Here is a 20,545-nt window from a genome sequence, read left to right as displayed (position 1 = left end):
CATGCATGTCTAATAATGACAACTCGCTGGGAGGCGGAGATCGGCATTGGTTTCAGCGATCACGCAACGTTGAACCACACGATAATGTTGCCGTCTCTCTCTGCTTTCTCAATTCTTCGCTTGATATAATTAATACAAATGTCCAATATAACGGAATTCGTTAGCTCATACAAATGTGATTATAACAGACTGCTGTTTAGTGTCGGGCCGACTGCCCACAGAACGGTCTATTTTATTTCAAGTCAGCAGCAGCAGCACGGAGTATCGAGGGACTTATTTTATTTGGAATATAATATTAATAATATATAATATTATGAAGGCCCGGTTAACTCCGGTACGCTTCGCCACTGGTAAATATATACAAGGGGGAGGGAACTGTACATTTATGATGAATTGAAAATGGGGGACCCTGATGTAAACAAGACTTGCGCGATTTTGCGCGCCGCGTGGGAGCAAATTCGAGACACATATTTGGTTGCAAAAAGGTGTCCCACGGTCTCCTCTATGGCCGTGAATATTTTCACGTGGATTGGAATCACCGCGTGCCCGTGGCACACTTTACCGTTTCGGCGAGTTTATTCCACGCTATGTCCTCTTTTTTGGAAATCAAAATATGGTCACCCTAGTCTATGGGTGTATGTCTATGTATCAGTCTATGGGTGTATATCTATGTATCAGTCTATGGGTGTATATCTATGTATCAGTCTATGGGTGTATGTCTATGTATCAGTCTATGGGTGTATATCTATGTATCAGTCTATGGGGTCCAATGAATATGAACATCTGATGTCCTCATGGCTCTTCCGCTTCCTGATGAAGTTCAATTTCTGGCGTTCTCACGGCTCTCTTTTCTTTTCACCTCTCTTTCCTGTTGAAGGCAAACCTTTTGTCTTTGAGCCGGCACCGCTTCCTCTTCCTTGGACATCTCTTCGTTTTAATTTGGCCCTTATAGCCACGGGGCATTTCAGAAGTAGTGTCATTGTTTGCTTTGTCCCTAGAGTCAGTTGTGTATGAATCTTCAACTGGCCATTTCGATTTTGGACTCGCCAGTGCTTCCTTCTTTGATTCTCTTTTAGCTCTGAATTTCTTTCCTGTATCAATGTTGTCCTTTCGATTTTTCCTGGGACACAGGCTTGAAATCCATGTGATGGTCCTCAGAATTGTTGCTTTCAAACTTAATGTTATTGTCTACGTTTCTGTCACGCCGCCTCGCTCTCTTGGAAGCAACAGAATCGTCTGTTCGCTTTTCTTTCTTTTCCAATTTTCGGTCCAAATCCTCTTGTAGCTCTTTCTCTGAAGTGGCAGCTTGTCTGTCCTCTGCTAGGTTTGATTTGTCTCTTGCCAAACTCCCGTTCTTTGGACGATTCTGGTTGTCCAATTTTCTTCCGAGAGGTCCGTTCACAGTCCAACCCAACACAGTTTTGACTGCGTATGGACCCTCGTCCACACTCCGTATAACTCGCCAAGGCTCCAATGCCTTGGGAACGTTGGCTCCTATCAACAGGTCAATCCCAGAGTCAATCTCAGAAATGTAAACATGTTCCAAGTGAGGCCATCTTTCAAGGTCTTTCTGTCTCGGAATGTTGCCTCTGTGGACTGGCATGCTTTCCTGTGTGTAAATGTCAGGGAGTTCATAAAACCAGTCACCATCTAACGCAGCCACTTCCAAGTCTGAAATAATGTGGCTTTCAACCACTTTCTCCTGGCCCATAGTCCTAAGGAGAATACTTGTTCTTCTTCCGGTGACGTTCAGCTTGCTCATCAGCCGCTCAGTGCAGAAAGATGCTGAGCTACCGGGATCCAGGAAGGCATAGGTAGTCATTGTAACATGTCCTTTTTTAGATTTGACCTGTACTGGTACTATAGAGAGTGTACAGTACAACTAATACAACAAAACTAAAAAAGGACATATAGTCATCTATTTAACATAAATAATACATACATTATTATTGTTATTTTATCGTTTTATCCATATCACCTTACAGTACAATGCCATTCATAAATATTTAGTATGGACTCAAATAGTATAGTAGTATGAAACCCGAACCTTGGCAGTGTTAGTGACTTGCTCTACCCATTGAGCTCCACAGGGAATGGAACCCCTAACCCTGGCAGTGTTAGTGCCATGCTCTACCCATTGAGCTACACAGGGAATGGAACCCCTAACCCTGGCAGTGTTCGTGCCTTGCTCTACCTATTGAGCTACACAGGGAATGGAACCCCTAACCCTGGCAGTGTTAGTGCCTTGCTCTACCCATTGAGCTCCACAGGGAATGGAACCCCTAATCTTGGCAGTGTTAGTGCCTTGTTCTATCCTATACATTGAGCTCCATAAGACCACCTCCTATCTTTCTTAAATGTATAGCATGCATGTTTTCATTCAATATATAGTATGTATATATTACCCATCGCTTCATTGAATATGTAATACACATATGTCACAGCTCTCCATTGGATATATAGTATGTAAATCCTCCAACTCTTCTCTGAATATATAAACAATGTGGAATAGTCAGAAGTGTCGCATAATGAAGCCACCAAAACAAAGTGGGGATCACTGGCTGAGTCCCGGCACAGAACACAGGGTTACTAGGATAGGATCTGACTACTAAGACGAGGAATTAAATTTTCCATTCCTCGAGAAGTGAGGCAGCATAGGTCATGCGCACACTCTCTCTTGACAGGCCACACAATCTGGGGATACAGCTCATACGCTGCAGCATAGTTGGTTCTGTAGTTTTTAGTCATGAAAGGGCAATTATATGTTGCACTACACACACACACACACACACACACACACACACACAGTGTAACTGTAGATGTAACAGTACTGTCTATCTGTATGTCATATGTTATGATGAATTGAAAATGGGGGACCCTGATGTAAACAAGGCGAAAGTCTTTCTCTGGTCTGCATCCCCTTAACAATTGTTAGTATTGAGCTGTACCGTATTGTACCCATTCTGCAATCTGTTAATACATTTTCAATCAATCAATCAAACACACACACACACACACAGACACACACACACGCACACACACACACACACACACACACACAGACACAGACACACACACACACACACACACACACACACACACACACACACACACACACACATCACACACACACACACACACACGCACGCATACACACACGCATACACAAACCAAGCACTTTTGGTCTAGCTAGCATATACACTCACACCAATAGAAAAAACAAACAAATAAGATGCACTTCAGTATGCAGTGAGCTACATGATCCCAGAGGAACCAATTGTGCATTAATGTCAACCAGCAGAATCCATAACACCATAAAAGCACTGCATCAAGTTAAATATGGATTTCCATTGCACATAGCTCTGATCAATAAACCCTCAAATCCCATGTTGAAAACGTTCCCCCTCATTTAACAGTCTAGTTGCTGTTGGAAGAAGCCTTCCTTTGCCCATACTGCTTAGTTGAAACCTGTCGAGGGCGTAGGTCATTGAACATGTGCTCAGCCTTATTCAGAATGAGGTCTTTACACAGCTGGGTAGCCAACATCTGATCCCATCACTGACTGACCTATATATATATATTGTGGGATGTCTGGCCTAGGGTGAGGTGAGTCCAGCCCAATCCAACAACTGGAACAAGGGAGGTTTTTCAAGTTCAAAACAAATGACAGTTGTATTGTCCAACTGTTGGGAGTGGGGGGGGACTAACAGCAATTCTTCCCTTCTGGGGTTTTGGCTTCAGACTGCCTGGAGGGAGAGGGGTAAGAGCATGTTAGTAGCTCCAGGCTATTCTTTCTTTAGGCTTGAGCTCCAGGCCTTCTGCTGTATTTCAGTGAGGCACCCAATTCAACAGTGGTGTCCATATCCTAATACTATGTCCAGTGTTTACTCACGGCCCAGGGCTTTGCATGGATTGATGTGACGTCCAGGAGAGTTGATTCTTCTCTGGAGACAGCATGCTCTATATTAACAACCTGTTAAGCTGTAGCCCTATTTTCAGAAATCTCGCCTAAAGGTACATGCCTAAGTAAATGGAAGATTGTTCCACTTCTACAAGGCCAATTTGCATGTTCTTGGTATCTAGGAACATCTAGGGACCTGGGGGTATGTATTTCCAGTGTCAGAAATATTGTGTCTGTTACTAGGCTTGAGTAAATTGTAATGAAAAAAGGGAGAATATAAATTATGATTTATTTTTGTATCTGTGCCGGTGAATAACACCATGTTACAATTGTGAGCAAGCCGAGTTCGCTCACTGAGCTCATTCAGCACCTTCTTGAGATCAAGTGTAAAAAAATCTAAGCAAATGAATAAAGGGAAGATGATTAAACAGAAGGATTTGTAGATACAGTAATAAATGATAATCGATTTTAATTATAAATTCATATTTGACCTTGAACTTGACCTTGACCTTATTATGGCCAAATCATACATCTATGGATAGGGAAAATGCTCCTCTTTCCAATGGCAGGGTTGAATCTGGATTTAGTCATTTCCTTGCGGTTTTTACGATAAAAGAGATATAATTAGCATTTTCCCCGATAAATTCGTATTTTCGGTAAATCGTATAAAACATCGGTAAAAATGAAAATATACACTTTGACTACTGTTTTGATAGGTATTATGGTATTTACACTTGGCTACAAAAAAAAAAAAAAAAAAAAAGAACCTCTTAACATCCAAGGGCCCACATGTGGGCCCTCATGAGGACGAATCGTGATGCGCCACTTTGCCGACCTCTAGCGGCTTGGGTCTGCATTTATTTTAATACAATATATAGATAGAATTAAAGCCCTACATGTTGCCTGTAAATTGCCCTTTCAGGTGACAATATCCGTTGAGCGGTTCTCGGGTTACATGCCGATATGTGAGGCGTGCGCCAAAGTACACATTACCACCCTCGACCTCCGGGGGCTCTAGCTCCGTCAATCATTTGGCGATCTCGAAAATGTTTGAACAGGGTTGTAGCCAATGAGTGTGGCTTTCCAATGATACCCCATGATATGATAATTGGGGATTGTGACGTACGTGGGTTGGTCATTACCATTATTACTGTATTTATGACACCATCTGAACATCAGGTTAGTATATGTTATGTTTTGGATGTGATGTGTGTGTGTGTGTGTTTGAATGATGGCTAATGCTATCTCTTTTTCTCTATCAGGTGCCGCCCGTCCCTGAAGAGTGCTGATTGCCTAATGGGTGACAGCTGATGGCAATCACTTCGAGAGGAACTGGTGGACAGATATACCAGACAGCACACACTCGTCCGGGCGCCTCTCTGTGTCAGTTACCAGTGACCAGGCTGTTGGAGGTTGCCACTGTTTTGCCATTTACCACCGTGTGTGGACAATTGTATATTGTGTTGGCCTTGTGTGTTCCACTTCCACGGTTAGGTGGTAAGTTAATTTGGGTTCACACTGTTGTTTTGGTACTGTAGTTTCACTGTATTATACTGCCCTTTGTATTCACTTTGTGTGAGTTTGTATGTGTAGTTGGCCTCTGGGCCTATTCTCTCTTCCCTGTTAAGGGATTACTACACATACTGTTGGCTTTTAGGCCAGTGTTGCCACTGTTTCCCCGTGGGAACTATGTTACCTGTGTTGGCTCTTGTGCCTTACTCTTAGTATATTACCTGTGTTGGCTCTTGTGCCTTACTCTTATTATATTACCTGTGTTGGCTCTTGTGCTCAACTTCATTATAATTATCTTGTGTGTTCTCCCCTTACCCTTCTCCCCGTTTGTTAATTGTTTGTGGGTTGTTTTTTCCCTTTATTAAATACTCGTATTTCAAGTGGAGGTTTGAATCCCTTCCCAGAGAATAAATATAATTTAAGTGAAGGTTTGAATTCCTTCCCTGCTAATAAATATAATTTACCTTTTGAAAGCGCATTTGTGTTTTTCTATCTGCCGGGACCTTGCTTTAAAAGCATCTACTGAGGGGGTTGTTTTTTGTTCATGTGCAGCCTGCTTCAGTTTCTATTCAATGTGGTCATTAGACCTTGGTACATGACATGGGGGCTCATTTCCGGTCTTTCATGTCCTTGTGACATGGGGGCTCTATGCCGGTCTTTCATGTCCTTGTGACATGGGAGCTCTATGCCGGTCTTTCATGTCCTTGTGACATGGGAGCTTGCTAGTTTGCACGATTGTATAGTTCCTTGTTGGTACATGACATGGGCATGTGACATGTGGACTTGTCGATTGGAGCGTGTCAGGTAGGTTGCGTCTTTTCATTTGGTAAGTTGTATTATTATATATCCATATTTTCGTGCTACACACTTAACTGTTGTAAACCGTTGTTGTGAGTTATGCTCTTAACCATTCAATTTTTTTCCACATAGGTAAAGGGTGGATCACCTGCTTTGGTTAGGGGGAGGGGGGCACGCGTTGTCTATTCCGGTGGAGTGCGCAATGAAATCGGTAAGCGACTGAAGATATGTGTAGTCCTCATTCCGCTAGGGAAGTAGTTTAGACGGGGTAGTTAGTGTTACCCAGTGTGATCCTAGTTAGGTGTTTAGAACCGACATTTATTATTTTGATGAATGTTAGATGTGGACATTAAATCGAATTGGTCAGGTTGTCATACTGCATAATGTGGCTGTTGAGTGTTGCACAGGGACATTGTTGAGTACTATAGGTGAGTGGCTATTTTGTAGGGCTTATTGAAGTCTGATTGGTTGGGTAGTATTGTGTGTTGCTACGGGAGTGTACTTTCTTTCATAACTGTATTCTGTGGTAGAGAGTAGAGCTATGGAGGTTTGTGATCAGGATATTGGTGTGTCGGATCTTGATGGTATTGACTCTGCACTAGGTTCAGAACATACCAGTGTTACTTCTGCTGGTGACTTGAGTGACTTGAGCGCTGAGCTGCGTTTAGCCTGTCTAGAGGAGAGGGCGGTTTTGCGCAGGGAGAATAGAGAAGAGAGGAAGGAGGAGAGAGACAGAGAAGAGAGAAAGGAGGAGAGAGAATGGGAAGAGAGGAAGGAGGTGAGAGACAAGGAGGAGAGAGACAGAGAGAGGGACAAAGAGGAGAAGGCGGCTGATAGGGAATTTCAATTGGCGATGAGGAAACTAGAGTTGGAGTGTGGTGACGCTAGGAGTAGCGCCACTTCCTCTCCAGTACTTTCCGACTCCCAGGCACCCTTTGATATTAGCCAGCATATGTCCTTGGTTCCCCTTTTTCATGAGTCTGAAGTGGAGTTGTTTTTTACTGTGTTTGAACGCATCGCGCAGGCTCTGTGTTGGCCAGTGGGCATGTGGGCAATTATGTTGCAAGGCAGGCTCACAGGGAAGGCACAAAAAGCACATGCTGCGTTGTCATTGGATGACAGCTTAAACTATGAGTGTGTGAAAAGCGCTGTCTTGCGTGTGTACGAACTGGTACCAGAAGCATACAGGCAGCATTTTCGCAACCGCCGTAAATCTCCTTCCCAAACCCATTTCTCCCTGGAGGAGAGACTTAATTTTGATCGGTGGTGTTCTGCGTGTGAGGTAAAAGACTTAGCATCATTGAGTGAATTGATGCTTGTTGAGCAGTTCAAGGCCTGTCTGCCAGACCAAACTGTGAACTATTTAAATGAGCAGAGGGTGTCAACGCTCCGACAGGCTGCGATTTTGGCAGATGAGTTTGAATGGTCACACATACATGGTTTTGTGCGTCCTGATTTTGGTGTTGGAGGTGGCTCATTCATGAGTGAGTCAGCATTTCAGCCACGCTCACCGCCGTCTAAAAGACCGGTGGTGTGCAATTATTGTAAGAAAACTGGCCATATGGTAAAAGGATGTCATACGCTGAGGAATCAACAGGAGAAAAAAGGGTCAGCTCAGAAACCAAAAGGTGTGGGGTTGATTGGTACAGTGTCATGTTCTGACCAGAATAGCTCTCTGGAAAAAGAAAGTGATGGCTGTTTTAAACCCTTTCTGTTTGATGGTTGTGTGTCACTGTCGGGTGACATCTGTGACCAACGGAAGGTGAGAATACTACATGATACAGGTGGTTCTCAGTCATTCATCCTGGCTGATGTCTTACCGCTAAATGAAAACTCTTACTGTCAGTCTAGTGCGATGGTGAGAGGTATTGAAATGGGGTGTATGCGCGTGCCATTGCACAAGGTGCATGTACAGTCAGATCTGATCACAGGTTGTTTTCCTGTCGCTGTTCGCCCATGTTTCCCTGTGGAGGGCGTTGAGTTTATCATGGGGAACGATATTGCTGGGGAGAGTGTGATCCCTGTGTTGGAGGTTGGAAACGCTCCATTGACTGACTTGTGTTGTGATGAATTGATTAATAATCACCCCAATGTTTTTTCTACCTGTGTTGTCACCAAGGCACAGGACAGGAAGCGAACTCAAGCTTTGACGTTGAGTGACTCTGTCGATGGCGAGGCTCTCGCTGAGGACAGGGGGCCATCTATTGGAAAGATGGAAGAGGTTGCTGTAAGTAGCGTTCAGGGGAAGCTGGTAATTCCCAAGTTTGCTGACGTTTCACTACCACTGACTCATCAAGCATTGATCACTGCTCAGCACACTGATTCCTGCCTATCAAGTTGTTTTGCGGCAGTGGCCAGTGCTACTGCTAGTAGGAAACAGACTTTTGTGATAGAGGGGGTGTTGCACACCTAGACCGGGTGTAGCAGATTTGAGGTGTGGAGAAGACTGGAATACTAAGCGTCATATTGTGTTGCCAATGATATGTGGACATCACATGTAAATGTTGGCACATGACCATTTAGGTATTGCTAAAACTTGTAATAGTGGGGACGCCAAATCAGGGGGTGCATCCGGCTCCCCTGCGCTCCATTCCGGACATGGGGGAACCTTTTGAACATGTATCTGTCATCTGCCTAAAACAAGAGGGGAAAATCATTACATGTTGACAATTATGTGTGGTTCCACCAGTTTCCCAGAGGCGATACCTCTGAGGAATATTATTGTTCCGGCCGTTACCAAGGTTCTAATTTGACAGACACCATTTTGGATCCTGACAGTGTTATTTTTGTGACGCCATTTTGTGGGGAGATGGGCGCTGTGGTGGTGCCAGGGAAATGTGCTGATTTTTGTTTCCCTGTTTGCTGTCTCCTCGCTGAGGGTGAGGGTTAGGGTTAGGGTGGTAAATGATTCTTTATTTTTCCAGGAACTGTTTCCAGTTTGTTGTCTCCTGTTGACAGGTTGGTATCGGTGGAGCGGCCTATCAAAGTAAAGTTTGTTGTTGTTTTTTTCACAACATTCTGTGATCCACGTGTAGACCCTTAAAGGGCAACACAAAACAGTTTGGAATATTTCCAATGGTCCAAACTATTTGCGAACATGTTATTCTCTAGAGTTCTACACACCATGGGAAATTTTATGTGTGGCTACATTTTCTGTTCCTGAACTGAGAACACTACCAGTCTACCATATGCCAAATACTGTGTTGGTGCAGGTTGTGGTTGGGGTGGGGCTGTGCCATTTGTTCTGTTTGTTATTAGGGATGCTGAACAGGAGTCAGAATTGTGTTTAGCCCTGCAGGTGTGTTTGCTTTGTCTCCCAGGGTAGGGGGCACTGTGCGTCCTCGTTGGCTAGGGGAGCCCTCGCTTCTGTCCGGGGGTAAATGAGGATATAGATAACCTTTACAATGATCACAGCACAGCAGTCATGTGATCCCTGCTTTGGCGCACAAAACGTTCTACTTTGTACTTTCATTATCCATTATGTTTTGTTCTAGTCTATTCTATCCCAGTCATATTCTACTAGGATCAAGTGGAGGGGAGGGAAGAGTGTCGGGCACTACTTATGTGGGAGGTACATTGTTGGTTTTGGGGTGTGTTGTGTTTCATTGCTGAGAGAAACCGTTTACAACTTGAATCGCAAGTTGCGGTACTGACAACAATGTAAAGAGCTCTACCGGCCTGCGTGGGCCAAATATATATTGTTGGCCACTTTAGATTCATCACACTACACTGTGGGGTATATGGTTAGGGTGGTGTTTCTTTGTTTATCCAGGTGAGCTTGGTGTCTTATGGCACTTATGATTATGTGTGAGTTAGATGGTGAGATGGTTAGATCTCACCATGTTTTGAAAACAGTGTGCATACAGTAGCCAGTATGTACTACATACAGTTTTCACGGTTTGATGAATTCGGCCTTTCATCATGCAGGCCTTGTTTGCCAAGATGAGGTAACATGTAGCCTCCGGTGATCCTGTGGTTATGCCCAGGGACGGCCCGGTGCGGCTTCTAGGTTGCTTTGTTTATATGCCTTGGGGAAGTACTGTGTGTCCATTTTCCTTTTTGAAATTTGACTCAATATAGTGCGCTGGTGTTTGCTGCATCGGCGGGCTGGATTTTGGATTATATATGCATTTCAGAATTCCCAGCATAATATTTTGGGTAGGGATTAGACCCTAATGGCCTAATGGACCCGCTGCATGTGGGTGACGTCACTGCGCGTCTATTTTACATACATGCATTGTTGTGCATATTGTTGTACATGTGCATAATTCAATTGTTGTGTTGTCTGATGTGTTTTCCAGAACGACCACCCTGGAGCACGGTGTTCGTGTTGGGAGTGCGGTCTCCCTTAAAGCAATACGCATATCAGTGTCCGGTGGCGATGAGGGAGGTAGTGAGAGGGGAGGCTCTGTGCACCCTGGACAAGGGGCTAGCTGAGCCTAGCCATGGTCCCTGGAGCTCTCCTTGCCTTCTGGCTCCCAATTCTAATGTGTCTCTCCGTTTTCTGTACTACAGGAGGGTGAACGTAATAACGGTGCCTGAATTGTTCCCGTTGTCCAGGATGGGGCCCCATCATGGCCTTCGGGATAAGGAATGCACCGGCCACGTTCCGACGGCTGATGCGTCTGGTGTTGGGTGATGTGCCTAGGGGCATTGTGTGTGTGTTTTGGGTGAGGTGGTGGTCGACCGTGTGGGCCCGGAGCGGGGCCTGTGTGGTGCTGATGTAGCCCATTTGGTGGGTGATTTTGTGGAGGGAGAATTTTTTTGTTGTTGTTTCTGTTCTCCCTGGTATGTGGTACTAACCTCATGTTGGTAATAGGTAATAATGTTTTGCTAACCCTACAGGTTCGCTCTTATGGGGGGAGGTGTGACGTACGTGGGTTTGTCATTACCATTATTACTGTATTTATGACACCATCTGAACATCAGGTTAGTATATGTTATGTTTTGGATGTGATGTGTGTGTGTGTGTTTGAATGATGGCTAATGCTGTCTCTTTTTCTCTATCAGGTGCCGCCCGTCCCTGAAGAGTGCTGATTGCCTAATGGGTGACAGCTGATGGCAATCACCTCGAGAGGAACTGGTGGACAGATATACCAGACAGCACACACTCGTCCGGGCGCCTCTCTGTGTCAGTTACCAGTGACCAGGCTGTTGGAGGTTGCCACTGTTTTGCCATTTACCACCGTGTGTGGACAATTGTATATTGTGTTGGCCTTGTGTGTTCCACTTCCACGGTTAGGTGGTAAGTTAATTTGGGTTCACACTGTTGTTTTGGTACTGTAGTTTCACTGTATTATACTGCCCTTTGTATTCACTTTGTGTGAGTTTGTATGTGTAGTTGGCCTCTGGGCCTATTCTCTCTTCCCTGTTAAGGGATTACTACACATACTGTTGGCTTTTAGGCCAGTGTTGCCACTGTTTCCCCGTGGGAACTATATTACCTGTGTTGGCTCTTGTGCCTTACTCTTAGTATATTACCTGTGTTGGCTCTTGTGCCTTACTCTTATTATATTACCTGTGTTGGCTCTTGTGCTCAACTTCATTATAATTATCTTGTGTGTTCTCCCCTTACCCTTCTCCCCGTTTGTTAATTGTTTGTGGGTTGTTTTTTCCCTTTATTAAATACTCTTATTTCAAGTGGAGGTTTGAATCCCTTCCCAGAGAATAAATATAATTTAAGTGAAGGTTTGAATTCCTTCCCCGCTAATAAATATAATTTACCTTTTGAAAGCGCATTTGTGTTTTTCTATCTGCCGGGACCTTGCTTTAAAAGCATCTACTGAGGGGGTTGTTTTTTGTTCATGTGCAGCCTGCTTCAGTTTCTATTCAATGTGGTCATTAGACCTTGGTACATGACAGGGATCTAATACGGTCTCTATTGATCGATTTATGATAAAGAAAAGCAGGGGGTCCTAAAGGGGGACCTACAGGCTTAACATAGCACATGCACTGCTAGACTTGGCTGCTTTGGGTGAGAACGTACCATAAGATATAATAATAATGCAGGACCTGTCGCAGAGGTCTTTAATTGGCATGCAATTATCCTCAATGTTAGCGGTTAGCACACACAGTTAGCACACACACACACCGGAACACACACGCATGCATTGTTTTTGTAGGATCGCCGATGCGATACTCCTCTGCGCTTAACCCATCCTGTCGTCCTTCCCCACCAAGGGCAGCCGGGAGCAGATGAGGGCTGTGGCGTGAGCCATGCCCGGGGACCATCCAAGTGCTCCTGCCCATCTTCATCACAGACGCGACAGCGATCTGTTGTTTTGCAAGTTTTTCCATTGGGTTTCTCTTATCGGGGGGGGGGGGGGGACGACCCTTGCGAGCATGGGGAGAACATGCAAACTCCACACAGAAAGGCCCGGGAGATACTCCACCTGGGTAACTGGCATCGCGGAAACCTGGTCCCCAAGCAGGAATCGAACCCTGGACCTTCTTGTTGTGAGGCGACAGTGTTAACCACTACACCACCGTGCCACCTTGGACGCTTAACCCCTATATGCTCCTGGCACGCATGGTGCATGCAAGCATGGTTGCCTCCGCCGTTGGTGGGGGATAAATAATATCCCTCTGTTTCCTGGAATCCTGGCTGTCTTCACAAAATCCCTTTTGTACAGATGCTGAATTAGGCCTATTTCTGCCTGTTTTTGTATTGTTGAATTTATTACTTTATAACTCCAGATGTAAACATCCCAGAACCATGGCTAATGGCTAATACGATAATGATAAAGACCCATCTACCATTACATGGAATAACTTGAATCATTGAGTTGAATTATTCCATGAAAACTGCTGCAAATCTTGTGTTTACAGTGAATCTCTCAAAATCCTATTTGCAAAATTCCTATGTTCTGGTTCACACACGTCTTGTCCACATCTGTGTACCAGATTTGAGGTTGATGTGTAAAACTACTGAAGTTGTATACAATTACTAAACGGTCTCTAATTACTATGTAATACTAATAGTAATTACTAAATGGTTGTCTCACTACAGTCAGATTGTTGTGTGTGGACTAGCATCCCAATTGAATACAGGTGGGCTCATTAGATCCACAAGAGTCTCGGCTTTCCACTCATAGCCAGTGTATGCCATTGCATGGCTGGGTAACGCAGTGGACTAAGCACTCGCCTACCACTGCAGAGACTCTGGGATCTAATCCAGCTGTCAGCGGTACCTCCGGCTTGGTCAGTCATCCCTACTGAAACAATTGGCAGTGTTAGCGGGTGGGAAGCCGGTGGGGTATGTGTCCTGGTCGTTGTAAACTGTGACTCCTACTGGTCGGTCAATCAATCAATCAATCAATCAAATTTATTTATATAGCACATTTAAACAAGACGCTTGTCAACCAAAGTGCTTCAAGGATGCTTGGTTCATACACATACAGCTCATTATAGTAATATTCCACAATTATTACATTGATAGTAATAATGGCACACAGTCATAAATTCACCAACATGCGCATTTGTTATAAATGCAGGACTCTTTGAGACAGACGTATGCGTATTACCGCTGCCATGTTTGGCGCGGAGCAGGGGGGGGTAGGGGGGAGCTGGGGGGTGGGGGTTGACGAGAAAGCCTTGGCTCCCCCCTCCAGCACGCATACGAGTTAGCTGCCATCACCAACGTGAGGCGCTGGGCCATACACGTAGGAGGGGGGGTGGGGGGGAGGGGGGTGGGGGGGCCACATGCCACTCTTATCTCCAAGAGGGCCTTCGACTCCAGCAGCTCTCAGTTCGACCTTGGAGTCGTCCAGGAATTTGTTTTGGCTGACTGACTGGCAACATTTCTCCAGTCACGTCGATTTAAATTTGATTTTGAGTAGAGTGAATTATAACTCTATTGGTTTGAGTGGAGTGAGTTTTAACAACTCTGTCCAAATGACTGAATGCATTAGTCCAAGTGTCCAAGTGTCTTAATCAGTTCATTTTGGTAGGTCCTGTGCGCGGTAAACAGATCCAAAATCTTTTTCAGGGCACCTGTTCAGCAGGGAGGGGATCTGGGGGAAATAACGTGAACCTCCGCACGCGTTACGTTCCCCCAGTGAAACTCCTCGCTGTCAGGTGAAAAGAAGCGGCTGGCAACTCCAGAAAGCAAACCTCACCCACGGAGTCCCACAGGGTTCGATCCTGGCTCCCATTCTCTTCAACCTCTACATGCTCCCCCTCAGTCAAATCATCACTCGACAGACTATCTCATTCCACTGCTATGACGATGATACACAGATCTACTTACCACTCACCACAGATGACCCCTCTGGATTAACCCGACTAAAAGACTGTCTGGGAGATATCAAATAAAAACATTCCTCCCCCCCAGCAACCTTAAAAGGGTCATCCTCACCCTCATATTCTCAAGACTGGAATACTGCAATGCCCTCTACTCTGGTGTCGCAGACAAATTCATAAACCGCCTCCAACTTGTCCGGAACGCAGCCGCCAGGCTCGTGACAGGCACCAAGATGAGGGACCACATCTGTGAGGTTCGCCTCTTCCCTGGACCTTTAATTCCTGTTCCCTGGACCTTTGATTCCCTGTCTCCTCACCTCTCCAGCCCCCACCCTCGCGTTCGTTTACTCTCGTCTGCTCTTCAGCAGCCCACACCCTTGGACTACCTGTCATTATGTGTTTGATTGGTCCGTGCCGAACACACACTTCTAGTCAAGTATCAATTACTATCTCGTACCTGATGTGTGTTCTAATTAGCGCCCCAGTGGGCTTTAAATAGCTCGATCTCCCCCCCAGTCCTCGTCGGGTCGTTCTGCAAACTCCTACGGGAGATTCTCTATCTGTAAGCTCCTACGGGAGATTTCCCTATCTGTCTGTATGCTGTTTCATCTCCGACGTGAGACGAGGTGCAAGCCTTCGCCACCTGTCGCCGTTTGCCTGGAGTGGGACACAGTACTGCGCTCTCTAATTCTCTACGGGAGGTATTCCAGTGTTCCACTCCAGACCCCGTGCCAGATGCGCTCTCCGAACCGGCGCGTTCTCCAAGCAGACGCGCACCACTCCAGACCCCGCGCCAGATGCGCTCTCCGAACCGGCGCGTTCTCCAAGCAGACGCGCACCACTCCAGACCCCGCGCCAGATGCGCTCTCCGAACCGGCGCATTCTCCAAGCAGACGCGCACCACTCCAGACCCCGCGCCAGATGCGCTCTCCGAACCGGCGCGTTCTCCAAGCAGACGCGCACCACTCCAGACCCCGCGCCAGATGCGCTCTCCGAACCGGCGCGTTCTCCAAGCAGACGCGCACCACTCCAGACCCTGCGCCAGATGCGCTCTCCGAACCGGCGCGTTCTCCAAGCAGACGCGCACCACTCCAGACCCCGCGCCAGATGCGCTCTCCGAACCGGCGCGTTCTCCAAGCAGACGCGCACCACTCCAGACCCCGCGCCAGATGCGCTCTCCGAACCGGCGCGTTCTCCAAGCCGACGCGCCCCACTCCAGACGTCTAGCCTGCGCCCTCCTACTCCATCCCTGTAAGCAGCTCTGGCCCTAGTCTCCCCTGTTGGCTTCTTTGTTAGCTCCCCTGTTAGCTTCCCTGTTAGCTCCCCTGTTTAGCCTGTTAGTCTCCCCTGTTAGCTCCCCTGTTAGCCTTGTTAGTTCCCCTGTTGACTCCCCTGTTAGCTTCCCTGTTAGCTCCCCTGTTAGCCTGTTGACTCCCCTGTAGCTTCCTTGTTAGCCTCGTTAGCTCCCCTGCAGCTTGCTAGGCCTCTACTACCAGCATGGCCCCAGTCTGCTAGCTTAGCCCCGGCTGCTAGCACAGCCTCTATGTTAATGCAGCCCTTGCAGCTAGCATAGGCCCTGTAGCTAGCCATGCCCAGGCAGCTAACCCGGTCCCTCTGCATGGCCTCCACTTTTTGTGTAGTTTTCCCCACTGCTAGGACTGCCCCTTCAGCTAGCAAGGTCAGTTTTCTCCCACTGCTAGGACTGCCCCTTCAGCTAGCAAGGTCAGTTTCCCCACTGCTAGGACTGCCCCTTCAGCTAGCAAGGTCAGTTTTCTCCCACTGCTAGGACTGCCCCTTCAGCTAGCAAGGTCAGTTTTCCCCACTGCTAGGACTGCCCCTTCAGCTAGCAAGGTCAGTTTCCCCACTGCTAGGACTGCCCCTTCAGCTAGCAAGGTCAGTTCTGTTTCATTAGGGGCTCTGCTTGGCATCACTACTGCACTCCCTCGCGTACGCGCACGCGCACTGAATAAATTCCACAAATGTACCTTTAATACCAGTATTAGTCTGACCACACCCCTCATCAGCTTACCTTCATAAGCAGGTGTGTGGTCACCTGCTCTCCTCCTTCTCGCTTTCACCACAAGGAAGTGCCTCGGTAGTACCCCACTTGACGTGTTGTTAGTTGACGTGGAGAAAAATTGTTTACAAGGAAGGAGATACGTTGACATCATATCTTTATTTTCTCTCTCACTATTTTCGAGAAAATACGGCGATATTGTCTTCGTACTGGAGTGTCTGGAAGATGTTGATCATTCTAAAAATCCTCCACCGGTTTTCGTATTGGGAGCACGCCGCTGCATGCTTCTCAACTGCAGTTCCTTGCTGTGTTTGTTGGGGTGAAACCTGTCAGGCCACAGCTGAACTGTCGGACATGCCGCTGTTGTGAGAAGCGGTGCGTTCCAGGTTGGGTGAGTAGTGTTTTTGCTGGCAGGCTCCACTTGTCTGTTAGTGCTATGGGGGCTACTTGACAATGTTTATGGAAACCGGCCCCAGGCTAAGGTCCTTTGTTCAGCCACCTAGGCGACAGAAGGCCTTGGTCTGAAGACCATTATAGTTTTAACTAGTGGGCCGCGACCATTAACACTGGTGATCCCTGTGTGTTTTGGACGAGTGGATTCTCTCTGTCACCGTGTTAAGGCCCCATCTTTCATATCCAAATGAGAGTATTCCTTCACGAGGGGATATGTGCATGGATGTGCGATAGCGGCAGATCCATGTTCAAAGTCAGCTACACAGGCCAGTTGGTATTGTGCTGATTCCGTCGGGTGTTGGTAAAATCACGTTGTGAAGTGGTGTTGACATCTTGTTTTCTCTTTTCTCTTAAAAAGTGAGGAGAGGTTCAGAACGGCGGCCTGTCTGGGTGAGTGTTATGTCATTGTTTACAGGTTCAGTTGATAGCTGCTTAGCTTACGGTTAGCCAGTCAGCTGTTAACTGCTGCGTTAGCCTGCTGGGATCGCTGCATGGCCTGCTCAGGTTGGGCCTACTGTTAGCCAGTCAGCTGTTAGCTGCGGTGCTAGCATGTCGTGATCGCTAGGTAACGTTAGCTTGCTGCTATAGGCCATGGCCTGGCGCGGGGTAGCTTAGCTTCTCGCGCGCCGCCGTGAGCTCGCTTCTGATCGCGTGCGTCGTTAGCTCGGCGTCTCGCGAGCAGAAGCAGTAGCACCCGAACGGTTGGAGCGGCCGTTAGCTTGATGCTATTCTGTTGAACGTGCTTTGATTTTAACATGTTTTACACTCTTGACTACGACGTCATCCTTGACAGGGGATGTTTCGTCGACCCTGCCCTGAGCCAGGACGGCAAGGTTGCATCAACAAAGGACTGTAGTGCGGGTTGGAGCGGCGACGCTGCCCAGTTCGAACAACACAGGAGCGGCTATGTTCCTACGGTGTCTGTGACTGCACTTCGCTGATCTACGTTCCGGGTAGGAACAGGTTTGACCAGACCTTATAACACGTTTTCTGGTTTAACTTTTCTAAATGTATTGTGAATAACGATGTTTTTCCCAAAACGTGTGTTGCTGCAATGCATTTGGGATACGGCGCGGGTTATGTGTGAGCTGTTTTTGTCACTGGCAGTTAGCTTCTCCGTGCAAATCGGGATGTAATGATCTGGTTGTTGTGTGAGAAACATCATGGTGTTTATATGTACCGTGTACTCACAACTAAGGTAACTAACCTATGAAGCTATGCTTGGTGACAAGTGAGTAAAAGAATGTTCTTTTCTCAGCCTGTGATGACAATGAACAGTGTGTTCACATATTAACAGGTTTTCCTGTTTTAACTGGCCGTATTGAGGGTAAAATAAGAGGATTGTGTTTCCCCCCGGTTCCCTGGGGACTTTTTCATCCTCCTATCAGACATGTTTGTGCACTATTTGTGTCTTTTGTGTGGTAGGGATGCGATGTAACTCTTAGCTTGATCTTAGAGCCCTCTCTATTCTGTGTTTTTCCTTAGTAAAAATCAGATAGCAGGTTAGCTCATGCGCTGTGTGGAGCTGTCAAACGCTTCATAGAGCTGACTATGACTGTGTCATATTCTCTTTTTGTCATTACATCGTATCATGGGTGTGGGGTCGTAAAGGGGTGAACTGGTAACCTTTCCTCTCCCCCTTGTTTCTGTCGGTCAGGGGTACACCCCCTGTCCTTCAAGGTTCCCGTCACGTGGCGGTTCGGCACGTTACGGGGGGGGGGGGGGGGGAGTTTCCTGGTCCCACGGCCTGGTATATTGGGCGTGTGCACCGCAGGAATTCCCCCGCCATAGAGTACGTCACCGTGCGCGTCTCTGTTGGTAGGACTTCCGTGTGCTGTTCAGGTCCATGTGATGGATCTGTTTCAGGGGGGTGGTCAGGGCTCCTCCTCACGAAGCTCCTGTTCGGGCCTTCTGTGAGTTAGGACTCTCCTTCCATGTGAGGGAGCCTCCTCAGAGTACAGAGCCTCCTCCTCAGATTGTCAAGGTGAGTGGAACCTCAAGAAGGAGTCCTACTCTATTGTGTGTGTATTCGATTCAATTCGATTATTGAGTGTGTATGGGTTCAGTGCCTCCTCCCCGGAGAGCCCTAAAACCAAACTTTTACATGGCTCAAGGTGCAATATATTCTTTTCAATCTGTACAGCTCGCGTGGGAAGTCTCTCTGGGGATTTCCGTCTCCTCTCTATGGGAGGGTGGTGGAATGTAAAAATGTAAAAAAAAATTACCCCCGGCTGTGTAGACTGGGATACATGCTGTTGGTGCTTCCTTCTTTTCTATTAAAAAGGGTTGGAGTTAGGAAGCATCGCACCCCTCTTGTCGTTCCCCTGGGCACCTTGGGGATTCAATGACAGGTCTAAATAGCCTGTTCATTGATGTGGTTGTGTCCCGACGCACGCATAGTGCTAGCTCGGGGTGTTCTGTTGAAGATCAGGCGAATGACTGGCACGCCTTGGTTGCTTGAGGTTAAAACAGCGTTTTTATAAAGCAACTGGGATGGAGGTTTTTCCTCTTCCGACGACCTGTTTTGGTTGTCGACGGATTCTCGTTCATATCTGGGGGATGATGACGGAATGGATCTGAACATATGTAGAGGGGTCTCACGCCCTGGGGGTGGGCCACCGGGCGCGGTTCGCACCGAACGTCTGGGTGGCGCCTTCTTTTCATGTTTAAGATCAACACGCTTATCTGCCCCTTCTCCTGGAGTAGGCATGTCGGCGTGGTTAGGGCACGGGACTGGTTCTGGTCACGCTGGTCCAGATCAGTTAAACCCGTTGTCCGCTGGGGATGCAGATCTGCTGTTCTGGTACCCTGAGGGACTTGGGCTTTTTTCAGGGGGAAAAATGCCAGGTCGGTCCGGGTGTCACAGGGTTAAGCGCTATGGAGACCCTGGTTGGGTACATTTTGTACTCTGCACTGTCGTAATGGCTTACGGCCATGCCAACCTGTACAGGCTCGATCTCGTCAGATCTCGGCCGCTACGCAGGTTGGTCCTGGTTAGTACTTGGTTGGGAGACCGCCTGGGAATACCAAGTACGGTGTGCTTGGGGCTGGTTCTCCATTCTTTTCGCTCCTCTCTCACGCATGGCGAAGAGGGGCCTGTTGGGGTGGTCTTTGACCTCCTCTGGTGACCCTGTGCTTCCCGTATCGCCGGGCCCGGTCCAAAGTAATGTTTCGTCGACCCGTAGGCCTGGGATAACCCTTTTTTGAAAACTGAAACACTTGTACTGCGGTATAGCCAGTGTATACCCGCAGGTGTGTTTTGGAGTTTTTTCTTGAGGGGTTATAGGAACAACCACCGCATTGGGTAACGACAAGGTGGTTGATTCCCTGGTGTGTTGGAGCAGTGTCAACTCCCGGGTTACCCGGTTGAGGGTGCCCCTGCATGTTCATGACGTCTGCCAATCATGTCAGCCTTCTCTGCCTCAACCCCTCTGGGTGGGTTTTTTTTAAATGGAGGCTTGGTCATGCAACAATGCCAGCATACGCCCCTTCCGCCGGGGGGGCTGTTCTCAGCTGACTCCTTTGGCGCCTGTCTCGTCCGCAGTGCTCCAGGCTCAGGTTACAGCCTGTTGCCTGGTTTTCCCGGTGCGCTGCCTGCTTCCGTTGGTTAACCTTTTTTGTGT

The sequence above is a fragment of the Notolepis coatsorum genome, assembly GCF_963971535.1.
Source record: "Notolepis coatsorum genome assembly, chromosome: 2".
NCBI classification, from domain to species: Eukaryota; Metazoa; Chordata; class Actinopteri; order Aulopiformes; family Paralepididae; genus Notolepis; species Notolepis coatsorum.
Note: the sequence above shows the minus strand (reverse complement) of the source record.